This window comes from Molossus molossus, unplaced genomic scaffold (genome assembly GCF_014108415.1).
Source record: "Molossus molossus isolate mMolMol1 unplaced genomic scaffold, mMolMol1.p scaffold_m16_p_17, whole genome shotgun sequence".
NCBI classification, from domain to species: Eukaryota; Metazoa; Chordata; class Mammalia; order Chiroptera; family Molossidae; genus Molossus; species Molossus molossus.
Window position 1 is genome coordinate 65,718,137 of NW_023425352.1, and position 22,775 is coordinate 65,740,911.

At 39.8% G+C, this 22,775-nt stretch overlaps 1 long non-coding RNA gene across 6 annotated transcripts in view; it reads left to right on the forward strand.

Annotated features, from left to right (window-relative positions):
* LOC118632379 overlaps window positions 1-13,557 on the forward strand; it is a 33,318-nt gene extending 19,761 nt beyond the window's left edge. For 3 of the 6 annotated variants that reach the window (XR_004960017.1, XR_004960019.1, XR_004960021.1), the window contains 4 exons: window positions 1,193-1,321; window positions 7,736-7,846; window positions 9,010-9,097; window positions 13,516-13,557. This is a non-coding gene — a long non-coding RNA (uncharacterized LOC118632379). Of the gene's footprint in view, window positions 1-568; window positions 667-1,192; window positions 1,322-7,735; window positions 7,847-9,009; window positions 9,098-13,515 lie in introns of all 6 variants that reach the window. The other 3 variants (XR_004960016.1, XR_004960020.1, XR_004960018.1) reach the window with 2 other exon arrangements.
* Window positions 13,558-22,775: the final 9,218 nt, after the last annotated feature.

A 22,775-nucleotide genomic window follows, 5' to 3' on the forward strand; every position in this document is an offset into this window, starting at 1 on the left:
CCGACACTCTAACCGCTGAGCCAAACCAGCTAGGTCTGTTGTTCCATGTTTAAGTTCCTTGATTCCCGCCTCTGCTCTGTTGGCCCCATCCTGATGTTGAGCCCATCTAGTGAGTTTTTTATTTTATAATTACATTTTTCAGTTCTAGAATTTCTTTGTTTAAATTTTAAAAAGCAAAGTTTAATAATAACAAGCAAGACCTTTCACAAGAATTTTAGATATGAATCCAACTTCCATATTTTAGTTAATGTGAAAACTTGTTTCACATTATACTTTTCCAAGTTAGAGTAATATACCAGATAGGACAACCAGTAAATTTTTACTGGCTAAGAATAACTTCTATCCAATATTTTTATTAAGCTATAAATAAGGGAACTAAAAATATTAGGGAAATGTAAAATGTTCCAACACTTTAAGTCTCTACTTATTACAAGGGGTGTAAAAAAAGGAATTTAATCACTTTGAATTCTAATTACAGCAGAACCTTTATTTTTCTGGTGTTGGATATGGGGTCTTTTGAGAAGAAATATTCTACAGCAAGTTCATCATGATTTTCTGTGCCACATAGGTGGAGAGTACTGGGAGTAAAGTTCTGCAATTCCCAAGAGTAGAGTACTTAGTATCCTGAATGAAAACTGTGGAAATGTGAGGACATGCCTTATAAACGTATGCACTGAAATTTATGTAACAGTACAGGAAATTAGAAATCATTATCAGGATTAAAAACAGAGTATTGTAAAATAATTTCAAAACCAAAATGAAAGTTTGCTTATTCACCTTTTAATGAATTATTTGGTTAATTAATTCAAGGGAAATTCTTGGAAGAATATTAAATTGGTGCCCCTATTTCACTGCCCCATTTCAGCTACACTGTATTATATACTAAGAATGCTGGCAATTACTCCCTCATCTATACAGGTTCTGCCATCTAGTGGCAGTTTTTTAACCTGTAATTTAAAAAGAGACACTTGGCCCGGCTCTGGTAACAAATAGATGCTGATGGTTTGTCTAATAGTTATTTTATGAAGTAAGCAAATATATTTGGTACATAAACGCCATACCACTAGTCAAACTACTGACTTATTACTTATCAACTGAAAAAAGTCAAAACATAAAAATAAATCTCTCTGTGTTACAGTAACTACTTCACAGCAAATCTTTCTGACTTCCCCATTCATTCCATTTTATCCAGTGATGTCACATGGATAATGATGCACCAAAGAAAAGTAAAGAATTGAAAACTTCTAGAAGCAGTGATGAAATATCCTCAATTGAAGACGATGATCCTGGTCACTATGCAATGTCTCCTGTCTCCTTCCAGGTTGGATGTAGCCTACCAAAACCTCTGACAGCGTAGAAGTAAACAATAAACTCCTGATGAATACCTTTCTATCGGGTTATACATAAAACAGCTAGTATTATTTGCAACATTCATCTTAAATTTAGAAGTTGAAACTAAAGATTAAAATTAAGATTAGGAATTAGAAATATATTTCCTTTGAGGTACTGCTTTTAAGAAATTGAACATGCCCTGGCCGGTTTGGCTCAGCGGTTAGAGCGTCGGCCTGCGGTCCGGAGAGACCCGGGTTCGGTTCCCGCTAAGGGCACGTACTTCGGTTGCAGTTTGTCCCCGGCCCTGGTTGGTCGTGCAGGTGGCAGCCACTTGATGTGTCCCTTTCATGTCGATGTTTCTCTCTCTCTCTCTCTCCCTCCCACTCTATCTGTACAAAAAATGGAAAAATGTCCTCAGGTGAGGATAAAAAAAAAAAAAGAAATTGAACATGATAAAAAGATAACAGGAATCTGAAACTACTACCACGTGGGATTCCTTAACCTTTTTTTTTTTAAATCCTCACCTAAGGATATTTTTCTATTTATCTTCGGATAGAGTGGGAAGGAGAGAGAGAGGGAGAGAAAGAGAGAGAAACATCGTGTGAGAGAGACACATCGACTGGTTGCTTCCTGCACGACCTGACCAGGGCCAGGGACGAACCGCAACCGAGATATGTGTCCTTGGCCAGAATCGAACCTGTAAGTCTTTGGTCTGTGGGTCAATGCTCTAACCACTGAGCAAAACTGGCCAGGGCTCAAGATATCTTTTGTTAGCCTCAGAAAGTTTTTGAGTCACTTCTGTGAAAACAGCATCTTCCCTCTTCTGTGCTACTTTGTGCTTGAGAACAAATTCCACATATTTGTAGGTGAAGGCTACCGAATAAGTGCTTACTAGGGTTACCACACTGTACAGAACAGCAGTCTGAATAAGATCCATTGTTGTATTTGCCAGTATACCCAGATGGGGCTGGGGGACACAATGAAGGCATTTCTGAAGAAGGCCACAGAGGCCTTGGTGGCGAGGTTGCAGCTGAAATCCTGAAGGAGTAGGTTCTCCTCGAACTGCTGCTTAAAGTTACCTTTGGGAGCCACAGTGGAGCTAGGAGACCCAGTTCTAGAATTTCTGCTTGGTTCTTTACATCTTCTGTCCTGTTCCTGAGGTGTACCTCAGTTCTGATACATGCATACTTGCTTATCGGAGCATTTCTGAGATGGCTGCTTGAGTCCTTGTCAGATATTCTGGCATCTCGGTGTTGATACCGTAGGGCCAGAAAAACGTTCTCTTTCCTTCTAGATTCTGTTTCTGGTCTGATCATGACATTGACAGAGACTGATCACAGGAGAACGACAGATTCAATTTTGTATGCAAGGGAGCCCTGTAAAAATCTGAGATCCAAAGGCAGTCAGGCAGTTGAGGCTTACGTGCCGTGCCGTCCCACCTAAGGACTGGCAAAGGGGCCTGGGGCTTCAAAGGGGAGAAGGGCGATTCACAGGAAGATAACAGCAGATATTTAGTAATGAATTGTTTGCCCTGTCATGCAGGTAAATCTTTCAGATGAAAACGCTCTTTCTAGTAATAGCTCTCTGGGCCAGGCCTCCTATCTAAATTCTTTTTTAAAATGTTTATTTATTTTTTCTTTATTGATTTTAGACACAGAAGAAGTGAGAGGGAGAGAGAGATAGAAACATTGATGAGAGAGAACATCGATTGGCTGCCTCCTGCATGCCCCCCACTGGGGATCGGGCTCACAGCCTGGGCATGTACCCTGACTGGAAATTGAACCGGCAGCCTCTTGGTGCATGGGTCAATGCTCATCCATTGAGCCATACCGGCCAGACTTATCTAAATTTTTTTTTAGGCAGATGAGGGAGAAGTAAAAGTTTTTTCTTCTGGGTCTTGATTGCTTTCTGCTTAAAAAAATCCACCTGCCAAAGTGTTACATTTTTGGGGTGATTGAGGTGACCTGTTCTGTTCTCTTTCAGTGTCTTTTTAAAATTTATTATTATTATTATTTTTATTCTCACCAAGGACATTTTTGCATTTATGTTCTGATAGAGCAGGAGGGAGCGAGAGAGGCTGCGAAGAGAGAGAAAGAAACATCGATGTGAGAGAGACACATCAAGTGGCTGCCACCCACACGACCTCAACTGGGGCCAGGGACAAACTGCAACCAAGGTATGTGCCCTTAGCAGGAACTGAACCCGGGTCTCTCTGGTCCATGGGCCGACGCTCTAACTGCTGAGCCAAACTGGCCAGGGCACCTTTCAGTGTTTTTTTAATTTTCTCTTTCTAGTGGGTATTTTCCTGGTTCTTCTTTTTAAAAAAAATTTGGATTCTTGGCCCTGGCTGGTTTGGCTCAGCAGTTGGAGTCTTAGCCTGTGGAACAAAGGGTCTCGGGTTTGATTCCTGGCCCTGTTCGGGGTTGTGTGGGAGGCAGTCAATCAGTGTGTCTCTCTCACGTCATGCTTCTCTTCCTCTCTCTCTCCCTTCTTCCCACTCTACTTGAAAAATCAAAAGGAAAATATCCTCTGGTGAGGATTAAAAAGACAAATTTGATTCTTGGTATTTTGAGCATTTTCTTAAGACTGGCTTTTATTTAAATCTCCTGTTTTTAGCAGGTCTTCTCTGACACCATACTGGCAAGGGAAGGGAGGTGCCACCTGTTACTGCCAGGTAGAGTGGAAGTTCAGATTCTCCACTCAGTCTGTATTGATATCTGGTGACAGGGGATGGGAGGGCGCCTCATTCTCGAGGCCTGGGATGGCTGTTTGGGCTCCTCACTGGACCTGCGAGGGCAGTACCTTGTCCGAGAAGGTGAGATGTGCTGCGACGCAGCCTGGCAAGCGTGGAAGTCTATGATTCCTATCAGGCCTTTGTTGATATGGGTGAGGGTGGCATCACCCTGTATTTTTTTGTGGAGTCTGGCTGCAGTATGGTTACTACCTAAAAGTTTTCTGTCTTCCAGATCTGCCCCTTTCTTTGTCCTTTGGCTAGAAAGAGCATGCTTTTCTTAGGCTTTTAAATGTCCATGTCTATTGACATGTTTAGATTGCTGGCTTCCCTGACACCCAGTGTGGAATAGAAGAGGCAAAAAGAAAACCCAGGGAACTCAATGTTATGTCATTCCTTGGGTCCCAAGATCCCTTTTTGGTCTGCTTTTATTTTCTCATTCTAATTTTTTTTTTTTTTTATCCTCACCCGAGGACATTTTTCCATTTTTTGTTCAGGTAGAGTGGGAGGGAGAGAGAGGAACAGAGAGAGAGAGAGAGAGAGAAACATCGATGTGAAAGGAACACATTGAGTGGTTGCCACCCGCACGACTGACCAGAGCCGGGTACAAACCGCAACCGAGGTACATGCCCTTAGCGGGAACCGAACCCGGGTCTCTCAGGACTGCAGGCTGGCGCTCTAACCGCTGAGCCAAACCGGCCAAGGCCTAATTTTTGTTTTTTAATATGTTTTTATTGATTTTTTTTAGAGAGAGAGGAAGAGAGAGAAAGATAAAAACATTGATGTGCGAGAGATACATCACTTGGCTGCCTCCTGCACGCCCCCCTCTGGCGACGAGGCCACAACCCTATTGGGAACCAAACCGGGTCCTCTTAGTCCATGGAATGATGCTCAATCCACTGTACCACACTGGCTGGGCTCTCATTTAAATTTTTTTTTCCTTTATTGATTTTTAGAGAGAGAGGAAGTGAGAAGGAGAGAGACATAGAAACATCAATGAGAGAAAACATCGACTGGCCACCTCCTGCATGCCCCCCACCAGGGATCAGGCCCACAACCTGGGCATGTGTCCTGACTGGGAATCAAACCGGCAACCTCTTGGTGCATGGGTTGATGCTCAACCACTGAGCCACACCGGCTGGACTCTCATTCTAATTTTAATCTAAATTTGTTATAAGGATGAAACAGTTGGTTGTTTATAACTATAAGGCATTCAGAACAATTATTATTATTTTTTAATCCTCACCTGAGGATATTTTTCTATTTACCTTCAGATAGAGTGGGAGGGAGAGAGAGGGAGAATAAGGGAGAGAGAGAGAAACATCAACGTGAGAGGGACACATCAACTGGTTGCCTCCTGCACAACCCCAATCAGGGCCGGGGACCATCTGCAACCGAGGTACGTGCCCTTGACCAGACTCGAACCCGAGATACTCTGGTCCACATCGACGCCCTACCACTGAGCCAAACTGGCCAGGGCAAGAACAATTATTTTAACATATAATCATAACAATTATTAAAGCTTTAGGCAATGGGTTAAAAATGAGAAGTTATCAGCATCAGATGAAATTCAGCTTCTATACTCTGTGTAAATATACCTCCCACCACAAACAAGTAAACCAATATTACTGGTTAATTGTAAGAGTTTTTATTATAAATAACAAGTATAACTGAGAATAACAGAGGAATTCCTTATAATCAAATTACCAAATTTGATCAGACATTATAAGGTACCCTTGTCTTAACTTGACAAATGATTATATTCCCAGTATGTTCAAGTCATCTGAATTAAATATACGCACCTTCTTTAGTCATATAGTAATACAGATAATCTGTGGGCTCATCTTTTTCTCCAGTTTGGAGTATTACTTACTATTAGAGTATTACTCCAAATATATTCTCTTTTTCTCCTTCTAGAACATTCAGTAGTTGGCTGGTAGAAATTATAGCCAAGTCTCTTGAAACTAAAGATCATACTTATTCTTTTATTTTGCGCTGCATTTGAGGTCATTGACTTACCACTTCACTCTAGCAGTCTTTCTCCATTCTGCTACTTTCTTATTATTGAGAATATTTTCTTCCACGTTTTGACATATTTTTTTTTGTTGTTGTTGTTAATCTTCACCCAAGGATATTTTTCCATAGATTTTTAGAGACAGTAGAAGAGAGGAAGAAGCGGGGGACAGATAGAGAGAGAGAGAGAGGAACATCGATATGAGAGAGACACATTGATTGGTTGCCTCCTGTATGTCTCCAGTCGGGGTCGGGGATTGAACCTGCAACCTAGGTCCATGCCCTTGACCAGAATTGAACCATGACCCTTCAGTTCATGAGCCAATGCTTTAACAACTGAGCCACACCGGCCAGGGCTTGACATAATTTAAATATCCAAGACTACTAATTGTTCTTTTTCATGAAAGATACCTTTTACAGGTATCTTATTCTCTCATATTTCTTTGAATATATTAGGCACATTTCAAAATCTCCCGTTTGCTGTGTTGCCTTGGTTTTCTTCAGTGTTATCTTTTGTCCTTTCATTTGGGGTGCTGGTTTTTCTCAGATGTTGTCTGAGAGTCCCTGCGGGCCTGACTCTTTAGTACTGTGTTTACCTATACCCTTCATTGGTAATAGGGTAGAATATGGTGTGGGGTGTGGGTGCCAGGAGACTGTAATGATGTGGGACTTTCAAGGTGTCTTGGCTGCTGCCAGACACTGAGTGTACCTTACTGCCCCCCTGGTCATGCTAACTGTGCTAGCCTGGGCATGGACCCACAATTGCTTTCCAGCCCTCTGGGCATGTCGAGGGAGCCCCAGAACTCACACAGTTGCTGGAGTTTTTGCATCTTTTCAAGCTGTCATCTTTTGCGGGTTCTGGACTATGGATCCAACTTGACGGTCATTTCATCTTTTTTGAATTCCTCAAAATTCCACGTCCACTTTTTCTAGCAATGATTCCCATTTATAGTTTTAAAATATCTTGCCATTTCTTTTCTTTTTTTTTAAAATTTATTTTTATCCTCACCCGAGGATATTTTTCCATTTCTTTGTACAGATAGAGTGGGAGGGAGAGAGAGGAAGGGAGAGAGAGAGAGAAACATCGATGTGAAAGAGACACATCGAGTGGCTGCCACCCGCACGACCAACCAGGGCCGGGGACAAACTGCAACCGAGGTACGTGCCCTTAGCGGGAACCGAACCCGGGTCTCTCCGGACCACAGGCTGACACTCTAACCACTGAGCCAAACTGGCCAGGGCTATCTTGCCATTTCTATGGTTTTCTGTCAGAGGGCCTACTGCAATATTTACTCTGAGTGTCATTTTGCTTCAGTCCAATTGTACACTATTAGTAATAGCAGGGGTGCTTGTAGGTGATGGACGGCTGTTTGTACAAGCTTTGGAGTCAGAGAGAAGGTATTAAATCTCAGCTGTAAAACGTATATGGTATTCTAAAGGCCCTTTATATAATTTCTCTCATCCTTACCTTTATTATCTATAAAATGGAAAAATAATGTTTATTACATTTTCTTATTACACATATTAAGTGAAAAATTATGTAATTTTGCTTTGTTTTCTGCCACAAAAAGTTGTACCCAAGCTAGTTTGATAACTGCCCTGTCAGGGGTCCTTCCTCACCATGCTAACATGGACAAATCAATTATTCTTGCATTTCAGTTTTCTCACTTGTATGTAAGGTATGATACCAATTTTACTCTTTGTTTGGAGGAGTTGTGAAGAGCACCGGAAGAAGGGGAAACTAAGCATCTACTGTGGACATACATTGCTGTGAGTAATTTGCATATGTTATCTAAACCCCACATCAGCTGGATAAAATGCATGTTAGTATTCCCATTTTATAGATTGAAAACTGAGGCTCCAAAAGTTTGTGACATGTAAAATCTAAAGCAATAAATGTTTGGAATAAGTATTAGAGATATAAAAGTGCAATAAAGAATGTAAAGTACCTTGATATTTTTATATTGATTACATGTTGAAATAATATTTTGAATATATGTTCTAAATATGTTATTTGTTAATTTCACCCATTGTTACTTTTTTAAAATTGATTTTTAGAGAGAGGAAGGGAGAGAGAGAAAGAGAGAGATTGATGTGAGAGAGAAACATCAATTGGTTGCCTCCCAACTAGGTATGTGCTGGAAATTGAATCTCCCACCTTTTGGTGTATGGGATAACACTCCATCTAACTGAGCCACACTGGCCAGGGCTGTTGCTACTTTTTTAATGTGACCACTACAAAATCTGAAATTCCATGTATGACTCTCATTATATTTCTGTTGGACAGCACTGCTGGGTCTGAAGTGATGAAAGGGAATCAGGCCAAGGAGGAAAGCCTATTTCACAAAGGAGGAAGAGGCATTATTAATCATGATAATTAGTTTATTGAATAAATGTATGGATTAAGTTTTACCCCAATGCCCTTGCTACTCCCCCACCTCCTTTTTAAAACAAAACAAAACAAAACAAAACAAAACAAATAACCAACGATGTGTAAGGAAGGGAGAGTATTTGCAGTGTTATTGGTGGTCTCCGTCTCTGGGCACGGGGAGCAAGAAAGCAACAGTCAGCCTTTCTAGAGGAATTTTACTGACTCTAGGATCACAAACCTAGGACCACACACTGACTGAGGAGTCTGAAGAAAAGTGAATGCAATCTTGATAATATCGCTGTACAGTTTTGAAATCAAGGGTAGAGAGTTATGAAGACAACAAGCAATTGAAAAAGCAACTAGCCCATTAAGTGGACTGACTGATCCTGCTCTACAGTTTTACTCTAAACACCTGGATTTTGGAAATATGTTCTTATTCTAGGAATCTACATTAGACTCTCTAAATAGACAGTCTATATTAGAGAGCAGCCAGTAACAACAAACTTTAGGCGTCTCCAGTAATACTTAAACCCTTCAGCCAAGGATGCTTTTTTTATGGCAGGTCTGGCCCAGGGAGATGGTGATGGACCTGTTCTCTGACAGTCTGCCTATCAAAGCAAGGACCTAAGGAACAATAGACATAAAGAAAGGTGATTATTCTTCCATCTGTCCACTCCCACTTGGGCCATCAATTCTCACTCTTTACAGGCACATGCAATAACTTAGGGTGTCAAGGGAATTCCCATGAGAGCTAGCCCAATATTTACCTGCCGCACTTCCCTGTCACTGACCAGGCTTCTCCAGGCAATTATGAATGTGGTAAAATTCTTAAAACACAGGAACTTCCTCCTTGACTCAGAAGAGTAAGAAAACATGTACAATATAAGCGTAAAGGCATAAATTCTAATCAATGCTGCAAAAGATTGTGTTACCAATAAGTTTAAGCTAACATTCTGAAACATTTTTTAGGAGGAGCTAACTAACATTCAAAAATTGCCCATATAAGTTCGTAGCTTACATTCTATTTAAACATTTTTAGAGCGAGTGTTTACTGCAATAGACAAAAAACAGACAATATATCTGAACCTAAACCTAAATGTGAAAATGGATCCACAGCACATTGTTAACCATTTTCCAAATAAATATGTTTAAATGCTTCACCATACAGAGCTATGGCTTCCTGGAGGGGTTGCAAATCAGTTTCTACAGATGAGCTAGTTTCTGTTGAAGTAGCTCTGGTTAGGGGACACTATGGTCCCTCTGGGGGGATTGCTAGAGTTTCATGGTGGAGGAACTTTCCCACACAAACATAATCAAATCTTCTCTACCAATAGTTATTTTGCATGTTTTAACACAAGCCAACACATCCTTATTGTGTCACTGATAGCCAGTCTCAATTCCAATATCAAAACTTTGCTGATGGCCTGGCCAGTGTGGCTCAGTGGATAGAGCTTCAGCCCATGTACCAAAGTGTCACTGGTTTGATTCCTGGTCCAGGGTACATACATAAGTTGCAAGTTCAATTCCCATCCAGGGTTGGGGTGGGAGGTAACCAATTGATGTGTTTCTTTTACATCATGTTTTTTTTTTTCTCTCTCTCTTTCTCTCTCCCCTCCCCACCATCACTCCCTTCCACTCTCTCTGAAAATCAATGGGAAAAATATCTTCTGGTGAGGATTAACAAAACAAACTCAAAAAATAAAAAAACTTCACTGATGGGTGTCCACTTTCTTTGTCGAGACGGGTGACCACGGTGGCTGTGTTTTGGATAGGTGATCCAGAGAGAAAGTCCTGGATGCTGACACACTCAGTCTTTGTGGAGCTGGGCCAGGCGGTGGCTGAGTTCTGGAGCAGGTGCCATTGCTAGGGCTTGGCCGCTGCCGCCTCCTGCAGCTCGGGGGCACTGGTTGTCGTCCACCAGGCACAGCCACTCCCATCTGGAGAGCCAGTACTCCGCACTGCCCCTGGGTCTCTGCCTAGCTTTCTTCCTTTCACTCCTCCATCTCCTCTGGCATCCCCTCCCGCGGCCTCCTGTGGCCTCCTGCAGCCACTTGCAGCCTCCCCAGCCTCTCCCGGCCTCATTGCAGCCCTTGCTGAGGACTCCTCCTCAGGCAAGGCTCCTGTTTAGTCATCCAGCGTCCTGGAGTTGGGTCCAGCGGCCTGCCCCCAAGGCCTCCTGTTCCTCATGGCCTGCAATGGCCCCTGGCCTCCAAGGTTCCCAGCACATGGTGCTGCCCACCCCCTGCAATCCTGGGGGGGGGGGGGGGGGGGGCGGATTGCAATCAACATCTCTGAGTGTTTATTCCTTGCACTTGGTTAGAGCATGGTTCCCATACACCAAGGTGTGTGGATCCCTGGTCAGGGCACATACACAAATCAACCAGTGAATGCATAAATAAGTGGAACAAGTTGATGTTTCTCTCTCTCTCTCTCTCTCTCTCTCTCATAAATTAAAAAAAAAATTAAATTGAGTGTTCATGACTATCATGTGTCAGTCTCCCAAGAATGTGTATGTGCTTTGAAACTTTTGTCAATGATCTGCTGACTGGTGCTGCTATTTTAATATTTAGTGTTGTTAAAATTAAAAAGAAAATTTAAACCAACACAAATATTTAGAAGTGTGTTAATGCTTGCACTGTAAGGCATGCTTGAAAATTGATAACTCTGGAATATAATTTTGATTTTGATATACTCTACAGCAATATTGGTAGAGAATAGTTTGCAATGTTCAGAAAATATGAAGCAGAATTAAAACAAAAATGTTCTATTCTATTTGTAGATTTGTGCATTCTGAGAATACACTCTCTATACTTATTCCAATGAGAAAATTAGTATTTGATTATTTAGGGAGTGTATCTTCCCATGTCTTCACTAACACATTACTCAGATCACTGATATGCATTAAAATGTATTTTACTGAATCCTGATTTTAAAAATAAACAGCTTAAAAAAAATTAGCAAAACCTCTGTTATACATTGTTGAGACAACTGGGGAAATTAAATATGGACTTGATATTAGATGCTTTTTATAGAATTACTGGGAAATTTTATAGGTGTGATAATAGTATTGTTATGTATAAGTGTAACCCACCCCTCTATTCTTTTAATATTGTTTCTGTTAAAAGTGTTTTTATAATAGATGAATTGTTAACTAATATGTAACCCATGGATAAGTTGTATATTTGTGTAAGAGTTCTAGGAATTAGCTTTGGGGAAGGAGGCTGACTCCAGCAAACAGACATTCTGGCTCAGGAGACTTGCTGATTTTCAACCATAAAAACTTTCAACCCTCTCCCCCCTGATTTCTTTGTTCTGCTTTCCCTCTCCCTCCTAATAATATATTAATATGTTATGATGGGCTTTAGGATGAGAATCTCCCATTTTCTCAGGTGGCTGACACTTGAATAAACCGCTTTTCTTTTCACCAGCACCTATTTCACAAGTTTGGCTTTCGTGGAAGCAGGCAGCTGAACCTGCTTTTGGTTATAGTTGTATGTCCTTAATTTTAGAAGATACACGATGATATATTTAGGGCTAGTGTGCTATCACAAATAAATACACGTGTAGATAAAGCAAATATAGCAAAATATTAACAGCTGTTGACTCTGTAACCACAGAATCAGCTCAAAAGTAAAATGCTTTTAGTTTTTCCCCATTAAGTATGATGCTAGCTGTGGGTTTGTGATATATGGCCTTTATTACGTTTAGGTATATTTCCCCTATTTTCACTTTGCTGGGAGTTTTTATCATAAATGGATGTTGGATTTGCCAATTGCTTTTTCTGCATCTATTGATATGATCATATGACTTTTATCCTTCATTTTGTTTGTGTGGTGTATTACATTAATTGATTTGCGCATATTGAACCAACCTTGCGTCTCAGGAATAAATCCCACTTGATTATGTTGTATGATCTTTTTTATTCTGTAAAGATTTTTTATTTTATTTTAATTTTAAATGGATTTTATTATTATATTAACATTTAGAAGATTCACATTTTTTTTTTTTGTTTTTTTTTATCCTCACCCGAGGACATTTTTCCATTTTTTGTTCAGGTAGAGTGGGAGGGAGAGAGAGGAACAGAGAGAGAGAGAGAAACATCGATGTGAAAGGGACACATCGAGTGGCTGCCACCCGCACAACCGACCAGGGCCGGGGACAAACTGCAGCCGAGGCACGCGCCCTTAGCGGGAACCGAACCCGGGTCTCTCAGGACCGCAGGCCGACGCTCTAACTGCTGAGCCAAACTGGCCAGGGCAGAAGAAGATTCACATTTTAATGTTAGTAATTCTTTTCATTCAAAACTGTATTCCAGCCCTTTATTCATAGAGCATATTATGCTCTTCAATACAAATATGTAGTTTTCAACATAGGGATAAGTCCAACACCAGTTCTCTCTTTGGGACTCTCACAGAATTGGGGACATACCAGAACATAAACATCATAAACTCAGCAAATTTTCTCCTTTTTCTTATTTTTTTAATATTTAGTCATTTAATGAGAATTTTTAAAAGAAAAATTAAATTTATTGGGGTAACATTGGTTAATAAGATTCTATAGGTTTCAAGTGTACAATTCTATGATACAACTGTATATTTATTGCATTGTGGGCCCATGCCCAAAGTCAAATCTTTTTCTGTTACCATATATTTGACCCCATTTACCCTTTACTACCCCCCACCCCTGCCCTCTGGTAACCACCTTACTGTTGTCTGTATCTATGAGTTTTTGTTGGTTTGTTTTCCTGTTTTTTTAAATTATTATTTGTTGCTTTTATTTCTATATCCCACATATGAGTGAAATCATATGGGTCTTAACTTTTTCTGTCTGACATATTTCACTTATCATGATATTCTCAAGATCCATCTATGTTGTCCCAAATGGCAGTATTTCGTCTTTTCTAATGGCTGAGTAGTATTCCATTATATATGTATATGTACCACATCTTTTTTATCTAATCCTGTAGCAAAAAAACACTTTGTTTTTATGTCTTGGACACTGTGAATAATGCTGCAGTGACCATAAGGGTGCACTTATCTTTGCAAATAAATGTTTTCAAATTTTTCAGGTAGATTTCCAAAGGAGGAGTCGCTGGCCCATATGGTAATTCAATTCTTAATTTTTGGAGGAGTCTCCATACTGTTTTCCAGAGTGGCTGCACCAGTTTACAATTCCAAACAGCAGTGCATGAGGGTTCCTTTTTCTCCAGAACCTCTCCAACACTTGTTATTACTTGTCTTGTTGTTAATTGCCATTCTGCAAGGTGTGAGGGGGTATCTCATTGTAGTTTTTTGTTTTTCAAATACTCACCCCACAGTTCTTTTCACTGATTTTTTTCAGATAGAGTGGGAGGGAGAGAGGGAGGGAAGGAGAGAGAGAGAGAGAGAGAGAGAGAGAGAGAGAGAGAGATATCGACGTGAGAGAGACACATTGATTGGTTGCCTCCTGCATGACCCTGACAGGGGCTGAGGACTGAACCGACAACTGAGGTATGTGCCCTTGACTGGGCTTTGAACCTGTGACTTTTTGGTCTGTGGGCCAATGCTCTAACCACTAAGCCAAACTGGCCAGGGCTCATTATAGTTTTGATTTGCATTTCTGTAACAGATGCTGAAGTTGAGCATCTTTTCATGTATCTGTTGGCCATTTTTATATCTTCTTGAGAAAAGTGTCTCTTCAGGTCCTCTGCCCCTGCTTTTTAAAACATTTTTATTTATTTATTTATTAGAGAGAGAGGAAAGGAGAAGGAGAAAGAGAAACATTTGTATGAGAGGATAACATCAATTGGCTGCCTCCTACATACTCTCTACCGGGGATGGAGCCCGAAACCTGGGCATGTGCCCTGACCAGGAATTGAACCAGCAACCTTTTGGTGCATGGGATGGTGCCCAATCAATTGAGCCACACTGGCCAGGGCTGCCCATTTTTTAAATGGATTGTTTGTTTGGTGTTGAGTTGTATGAGTTCTTTATATATTTTGGATATTAATCCTTAGTCAGAGCTGTTTTTGCAAACATCTTCTCCCATTCTGTTGGGTGCCTTTTTGTGTTGTTGGCAGTTTCTTTTGCTGTGCAGAAGCTTTTTAGTGCAATATAGTCCCATTCATTTATTTTTGCCTTTACTTCCCTTGCCTTTGGGGTCAAATCAATGAAATCTTCTCTAAGACCAATGACCATAAGTTTAGTAACTATGTTTTCTTCTATGAAATTGATTGTTTCAGGTCTTATAATTAGGTCTTTGATCCAGTTTTTGTTACTTTTTGTATATGGGAACAAACATATAATTTCATTCTTTTGCATGTGGCTTTCCAATTTTCCCAGCAGCATTTATTGAAGAGGCTTTTTCTCTGTTGTATGTTTTAGGCTCCTTTATTGAAAATTATTTGCCCATATAAAAGTGGGTTTACTTCTGGGCTCTTAATTCTGTTCCATTGGTCTGTGTATCTGTTTTTCTGCCAATACCATGCTGTTTTGATGATCATTTCTCTGTAGTATCATTTTAAATCAGAGAGTGTGATACCTTCGGCTTTGTTCTTCTTCTCAGAATTGCTTTGACTATTTGAGGTCTTTTGTGGTTTCATACAAATCTGATGTTTTTTTTTTTGCTTTTATTTCTTGGAAAATGTCATTGGGATTTTGACAGGGATTGCTGTAAATCTGTATATTGCTTTGGGTAATATGTACATTTTAGCTATGTTGATTATTCCAATTATGAACATGAAATATCTTTCCATTTCATTGTCTTTTTCAATCTCTTTTATTTTTAAATATATTTAAGAAATCCTCACCCAAGGATATATTTATTGATTTTAGAGAGAGGGAGGGAGAGAGAGAGAGGGAGAGAGAAACATTGATGTGAGGGAAACATCGATTGGTTGCCTCCCATATTTGCCCTAACGAGGGATTGAACCCATAACCATTTGGTGTAAGGGACAGTGTTCCAACCAATTGAACCACCAGGCCAGGGCATTAATCTCTTTTTCTTTCAATCTTTCTTTTTTTTTTTTTAATCCTCACCCGAGGATATTTTTCCATTTTTTGTACAGATAGAGTGGGAGGGAGAGAGAGTGAGAAACATCGATATGAAGGGACACATCGAGTGGCTACCACCCGCACGACCAACCAGGGCCGGGGACAAACTGCAACCGAAGTACGTGCCCTTAGCGGGAACTGAACCCGGATCTTTCCGGACCGCAGGCCGACGCTCCAACCGCTGAGCCAAACTGGCCAGGGCTCTTTCAATCTCTTTTAATAATGCTTTGTTGTTTTCAGTATATAGGTTTTTCACATTTTTGTTAAGTTTATTTCTAGGTATTTTATTCTTTTTTATGCAATTGCAAAAATAATTATTTTTTCCATTTCTCTTTCTGAAATTTCATTGTTAGTATATAAGAATGCAATGTATTTTTGTACATAGATTTTGTATCCTGCAGTTTTACTGTATTTGTTAAAATTTTCTATTAGTTTTTTGGTGGAGTTTTTAGGGCTTTCTAAATAAAGAATCATATCATCGGCAAAAAGTGACAATTTTACTTCTTCATTCTCAATTTGGATGCTTTTTATTTCTTTCTCTTGCCTGATTGCTCTAGCTAGGACTTCCATATTATGTTGAATACGATGGTGAGAGTGGACACACTTGTATTGTTCCTGATCTTAGAGGAAAAGCTTTCCATTGAGTATGATATTACCTAAGTATTTGTCATATATGATCTTTATTATGTTGAGGTACTTTCCTTCTAATACCCATTTAATTGAGTGTTTAATCATAAGTGGATGTTGTATCTTATCAAATTCTTTTTCTGGCCCTGGCCGGTTTAGCTCAGTGGTTAGAGCGTTGGCCTGCGGTCCGGAGAGACCCGGGTTCAGTTCCCGCTAAGGGCACGTACCTCGGTTGCAGTTTGTCCCCGGCCCTGGTTGGTCGTGCGGGTGGCAGCCACTCGATGTGTCCCTTCCACGTCGATGTTTCTCTCTCTCTCTCTCTCTCTCTCTCTCTCTCTCTCTCCCCCCCCCTCCCACTCTATCTGTACAAAAATTGGAAAAATGTCCTCGGGTGAGGATAAAAAAAAAAAAAAAATTCTTTTTCTGCATCTGTTGATAAGATCACATGATTTTTATCTATTTTTTTAATGTGATGTATTATATTGATCAATTTGCATATGTTGAACTATCCTTGTGCCCCTGGAATGAACCCCATTGATTGTGATATTTAAAAATATATATTGTTGATCTCAACACCAGATATCAGGTTATACTACAAAGCGACTGTAACCAAAACATTTTGGTACTGGCACAAGAACAGGCATATAGACCAGTGGAACAGAATAGAGAACCCAGAAATGAACCCAAGGCAATATGCCCAATTAATATTTGACAAAGGTGACAAGAGCATACAGTGGAGTAAAGACAGCCTCTTTAATAAATGGTGTTGGGAAAATTGGACAGCTACATGCAAAGATATGAAACTAGCCTATCAACTTACACCATACAAAAAAATAAACTCAAAATGGATAAAAGACTTAAATGTGACCCATGAATCCATAAAAATTCTGGAAGAAAATGTAGGCAACACAATTTTGAAAATTATACGTAGCAGAATTTTCACTGATACATCACCTAAGGCAATAGAAACAAAGGAGAAAATGAACACATGGGACTACATCAAACTAGAAAGCTTCTGCACAGTAAAAGAAACAACCATAAAAATGGAAAGGCAACCTACTGTATGGGAGAACATCATTGCCAATGATACATCAGATAAGGGGTTAATTTCCAAAATATATAGAGTATTCATACAACTCAACAAAAGGAAGACAAAGAACCCAATTAAAAAATGGGCAGAGGAGCTAAATAGACACCTCTCCAAACAGGACATACAAATGGCCAAGAGACATATGAAGAAATGCTCGACATCACTAATTATCAGAGAGATGCAAATTAAAACAACAATGAGGTATCACCTCACACCTGTCAGAATGGCCGCCATCAACAAATAATGGCGAGGGTGTGGAGAAGAGGGAACTCTAGTGCACTGCTGGTGGGAATGCAGACTGGTGCAGCCACTGTGGAAAACAATATGGTGTTACCTCAAAAAATTAAAAATTGAACTTTCATTTGACCCAGTGATCCCGCTTCTAGGAATATACTCTAAGAAGCCTGAAACACCAATCAGAAAGAATATATGTACCCCCATGTTCATAGCAGCACTAAGATGTGGAAACAGCCCAAGTGTCCATCAGTAGACGAATGGATAAAAAAGCTGTGGTACATATACACAATGGAGTACTATGCAGCTGTAAGAAAGAAAGACCTCTTATCCTTTGAGATGACATGGAGGGTATTATCCTAAGTGAAACAAGCCAAGCAGAAAAAGACAAATACCATGATCTCACTTATATATGGATTATAATGAATATAACAGTCTGAGGAATAGGGTAGACCCAGAAACACGGAAGTAGGGTACAGACTGACATTCCTCAGAAGAGGGGGTAGTGGGGTTGGGAAGAGATACACCATAGAACTTAAATGAATGTATGCATAACCAAGGGACATGGACAACAAAGCCGGGGACGGGGTGGTGGAGATGGGGATGGGGTGTCAATGGGGTAAAAAAGGAGAAACATCTGTAACAAAAATAAAATATATATGTATATATATATATATATTGTTGTGCTTAATTTGGTAGTATTTTGTTTAAGATTTTTGCATCTGTATTCATCAGAGATATTGGTCTGTCATTTTATTTTTTGTGTTATTCTTGCCAGGTTTTGGTATCAGGTTTATGTTGGCCTTATGAAATGTGCTAGGAAGTATTGCCTCTTCTTCAGTTTTTTTTTTTTTTTTTTAAGAGTTTGAGAAGGATAGGCATCAAATCTTTTTTGAATATTTGGTAGAATTCACTAGAGAAGCCATTTGGTCCTGGAATTTTATTTTTTAGTGGGTTTTTGATGGTTGTTTCAATTCCTTCACTCTTGATCAGTCTATTTAGATTTTCCAGTTCTTTATAATTCAGTAAAGGAAGGTTGTATATTTCTAGAAACTTTTCCATTTCTTCTAGGTTATTGAATTTGGTGACATAGTCTTTCATAGTATTCTTGTATGATTCTTTGTTTTTCTGTGATGTGTGTGGTAACTTCTTTTTTTTTTTTTTATGATTTTGTTAATTTGATTCCTTTCTCTTTTTTCCTTACTGACTGTAGTGAGAAGTTTGCCATTTTTATTAATCTTTTCAAAGAACCAGGTCGGTCTTTGTTACAGTAATTTTTTTGTATAGTCCCTTTGTTCTCTATTTTATTCAATTCTGATATAATTTTTATACTTTCCTTTTTTTGGGTTGCTTTGTTCTTTTTTTTCTTTGAGATGTAATCTTAGGTTGTTTAATTGGGATTTTTTGTTTGTTTGTTTTTGGCTGCATCCCAAGAGTTTTGATATATTGTCATTCTCAATTGTTCCTATATATCTTTTGATGTCACCTTTTATTTCTTCTTTGATCCAGTCATTTTTTTTATAGCATATTGTTTAATCTCCACATATTTGTGGTTTTCTTTGCTTCTCTTTTGAATTTCAAAACATTGTGGTCAGAGAATATATTTGGTATGAGTTCAATCTTCTTTAATTTGTTGAGGCAAGTTTTGTGACCCAACATATGGTCAGTCCTTAACAATGTTCCATGTGCACTAGAGAAGAAAATATGGTGTTCTGGAATGAAAGGCTCTGTAAATGTCAATTATGTCCATTTGATCTATTGTGTCATGTAAGGTCGATATTTATTTATTGATTTTCTGTTTGGAATATATCTATAGTTGTCAATGGGGTATATAGGTCCCCTACTATGATTGTGTTTTTGTCAGTTTTTCCCTTTAGTATTGTTAGTAGTTGCTTTATATATTTTGGTGCTCCCTACTTGGGTGCATATATATTGAGAAGTGTTATGTCTTCTTGATGCAGTGTCCCTTTTATCATTATAAAATTCCTATCTTTATCTCATTACCTTTTTAATTTTGAAATCTATTTTGACAGATACTAGTATGGCTACACCTGCTTTTCTGTGGATGCCATTTGCTTGGAGAATAATTTGTCACCCCTTCACTTTGAGTCTATATTTGTCTTTGCAGCTTTGATATGTCTGCTGAAGGCAGCATATGGTTAGGTTTTATTTAATCTGCTACTCTATGTCTTTTTATTGGTGAATTCAGTCAATTTACATTTAGGGTGATTATTGAGTATGAGGATTTCCTATAGCCATTTTACCTTTGGTTTTCTGGTAGCTCTGTTCCTCCATTGGTTCTTCTTCTTTTTATTTTTATTTTCCCCTTGCAAATATTTATTTATTTATTTATTATCTTTATTGTTGAATGTATTACAGATGTTCCTCATTTTTCCCCCACTGACCCCCTCAACCCCACTCCTGCCTTTTCCCACACTGTTGTCTGTGTCCATTGGTTATGCATATAAGTTCTTTGGTTTATTTCTTCCCACCTCCCAACCCCTTCCCTTTGAGGTTTGTCAGTCTAGCAACCAATTTGTACTTCTTAATCCCTTCACCTTTTTCACCCATTCCCCCAACCCCTCTTCCATCTGGCAACCAACAAAATGTTCTCTGTATCTATGAGAATGTTTCTGTTCTGCCTGTTTATTTTGTTTGTAGATTCCATTGTCAATAGATATGTATTCATTGCCATTTTGTTTGTTCATATATTTTATCTTTTTCTTCAAAAAGACCCTTCATTGTTTTATCATTATATAATAACGATTTGGTTGTGATGAACTCCTTTAACTTTTTTTTTGTCTGGGAAACTCTATATGGCCATCGATTCTAAATGACAGCTTTGCAGAATAGAGTAATCTTGGTTGTAGATTCTTGCTTTTCATGACTCTGAATATGTCTTGCCACTCCCTTCTGGTCTGCAAAGTTTCTTTTGAGAAATCAGCTGACAGTCTTATGGGAACTCCCTTGTAGGTAACTAACTGCTTTTCTCTTGCTGCTTTTAAGATTCTCTCTTTGTCTTGAACCTTTTACATTTTGATGAGAGTGTGTCTTGGTGTGGGCCTCTTAGGGTTCATCTTGTTTGGGACTCTGTGCTTCCTGGACTTATATGTCTTTTTCCTTCACCAAGTTAGGGAAGTTTTCTGCTATTATTGTTTCAAATAAGTTTTCGATTTTTTGTTCTCTCTCTTCTCCTTCAGGCACCCCCAAGATGTGAATGTTGGCACGCTTGAAGTTGTCCCAGAGGCTCCTTACACTATCCTCATATTTTTTGGATTCTTTTTTCTTTTTGCTGTTCTGATTGGGTGTTTTTTGCTTCCTTATATTCCAAATCGATGGTTTGCTTCTTGGCTTTGCCTACTCTGCAATTGAATCTATGTAAATTATTCTTTATTTCAGTTAGTGCCTCCTTCATTTTTAACTGTGCATCCTTCATTTATGACTGGTCCTTTTTCATGCTCTTGAGGCCCTCACTAAGTTCGCTAATGTTCTCACTAAGTTCATTGAGCATCCCTATAAGCAGTATTTTGAACTCAGCATCTGTTAGGTTGCTTATCTCCATTTCGCTTAGTTCTTTTGCTGGGGTTTTGTTCTGTTCTTTTTTTTTTTTTTTTTATCCTCACCCAAGGACATTTTTCCATTATTTTTGTTCAGATAGAGTAGGAGGGAGAGAGAGGAAGAGAGAGAGAGAGAGAAACATTGATGTGAAAGGGACATATCAAGTGGCGGACACCCACACAACCCAACCAGAGCCGGGGACAAACTGCAACTGTGGTACATGCCCTTAGCAGGAACCGAACCTGGGTCTCTCTGGACCACAGGCCAATGCTCTAACCATTGAGCAAACCAGCCAGGGCTGTTCTGTTCTTTCATTTGGGATCTGTTTCTTTGTCTCCTCATTTTGGCTGCCTCTTTGTGTTTGTTTCTGTGTATTACTTAAAGAGAGGTATGGGGCTAGCTGAGACCAGATGCTGCTTTTTTGAAAAAATCTAGGAAAACCTGAAGCAGGATCTAAGACAGGCCAATCCTATGGTAAAGCAACCGGCAATAGCTTGGGTGGGCCTGAAAGTTGGGTGAGGCAGGGCCCTCAGGGAATCACCAGGGCTGGGCAAACAGTGTGAGCCAGGTTGCTGGAGTCCCAGATATGGCGGCTGTCTGCCACCCCAGGGAAGGGCTCACCAAAGGAACAAAGGCCTCTGATAGCACATTTGTCCTGGAGAAAGCCCCCTCTCCAGCCCTTGCTCCAATGCCAAACAGCTCAGTTCTTCCCTATATGTCTCTGTATGTCCCCTCAAGCTGCCTCCCCTCCAAGCTTAGAGGGAGTAAGTTCAAAAAGTTTGTGCACGGGCCCTTTATGAGGAGCTGCCTGGGGCTCCAGCCGCCTCCGCCTCCCTGAGCCTCAGTTCCCACTTATTTTTCCAGCCAGACGTTATGGGGACATCTCTTCCTGGTACTGGAACCCTGAGTGGAGCACCTGGTGTGGGACGGGGACCCCTCAGTCTTCAGGAAGGACCTTCCCAGCCGAGGTATCCTCCTGATTTTTATCCGCCACACATGGGTGTGGGACCAGCCCATCTGCCTCCACCCCTCCTACCAGTCTTGATGTGGCTGCTTCTTTAATTCCGTAGTTGTAGGACTTCCATTAAGCTTGGTTTTGAATGATGGTTGTTCTGTAGGTTAGTTGTAACTTTGATGTGGTTGTGGGAGGACGCGATACTGCATTTACCTATGCCGCCATCTTGACTGGAAGTCTCCCCATTGGTTCTTTTTATTTGTGTTTCTGTCTGTTGTTTTTGTTTGGTGGTATTTTATACTTTTTCGTGTTTCTTCTTTGTTTAAGTTATATGTGTCAGTTTGTGTGTGTGTGTGTGTGGTTATCTTTAGTCTTTTTGTTTTGTTTTTTAAATATTTTTTCTTTATTGATTTCAGAGAGACAGAAAGGGAGAGGGAAAGAGAGAGACAGAAACATCGTTGAGAGAGAAGATTGATTGGCTGCTTCCTGCATGCCCCTACTAGGGATTGGGCCTACAACCTGGGCATGTGCCCTGACCAGGAATCGAACCAGTGGTCTCTTGGTGCATGGGTTGACGCTCAACCAGTGAGTCACACCAGCTGGGCATCTTTAGTTTTATGTAAAAAAATTTTTTATATATATGGTAATTCTTTTTCTTTTGAATGCATCTAATCTTCATCCCCCTTGGTAAATTCAGACCTTTACTCTCGCCCAATTTTTATTTTTGTTGCCACAAATTATTCCTATTTATGCTGTGAATTCATTTCCAAATTGCAGTCGCTTTTGTCTTTTAATTAATTAATTATTATTATTACTTTTTAATCCTCACCCGA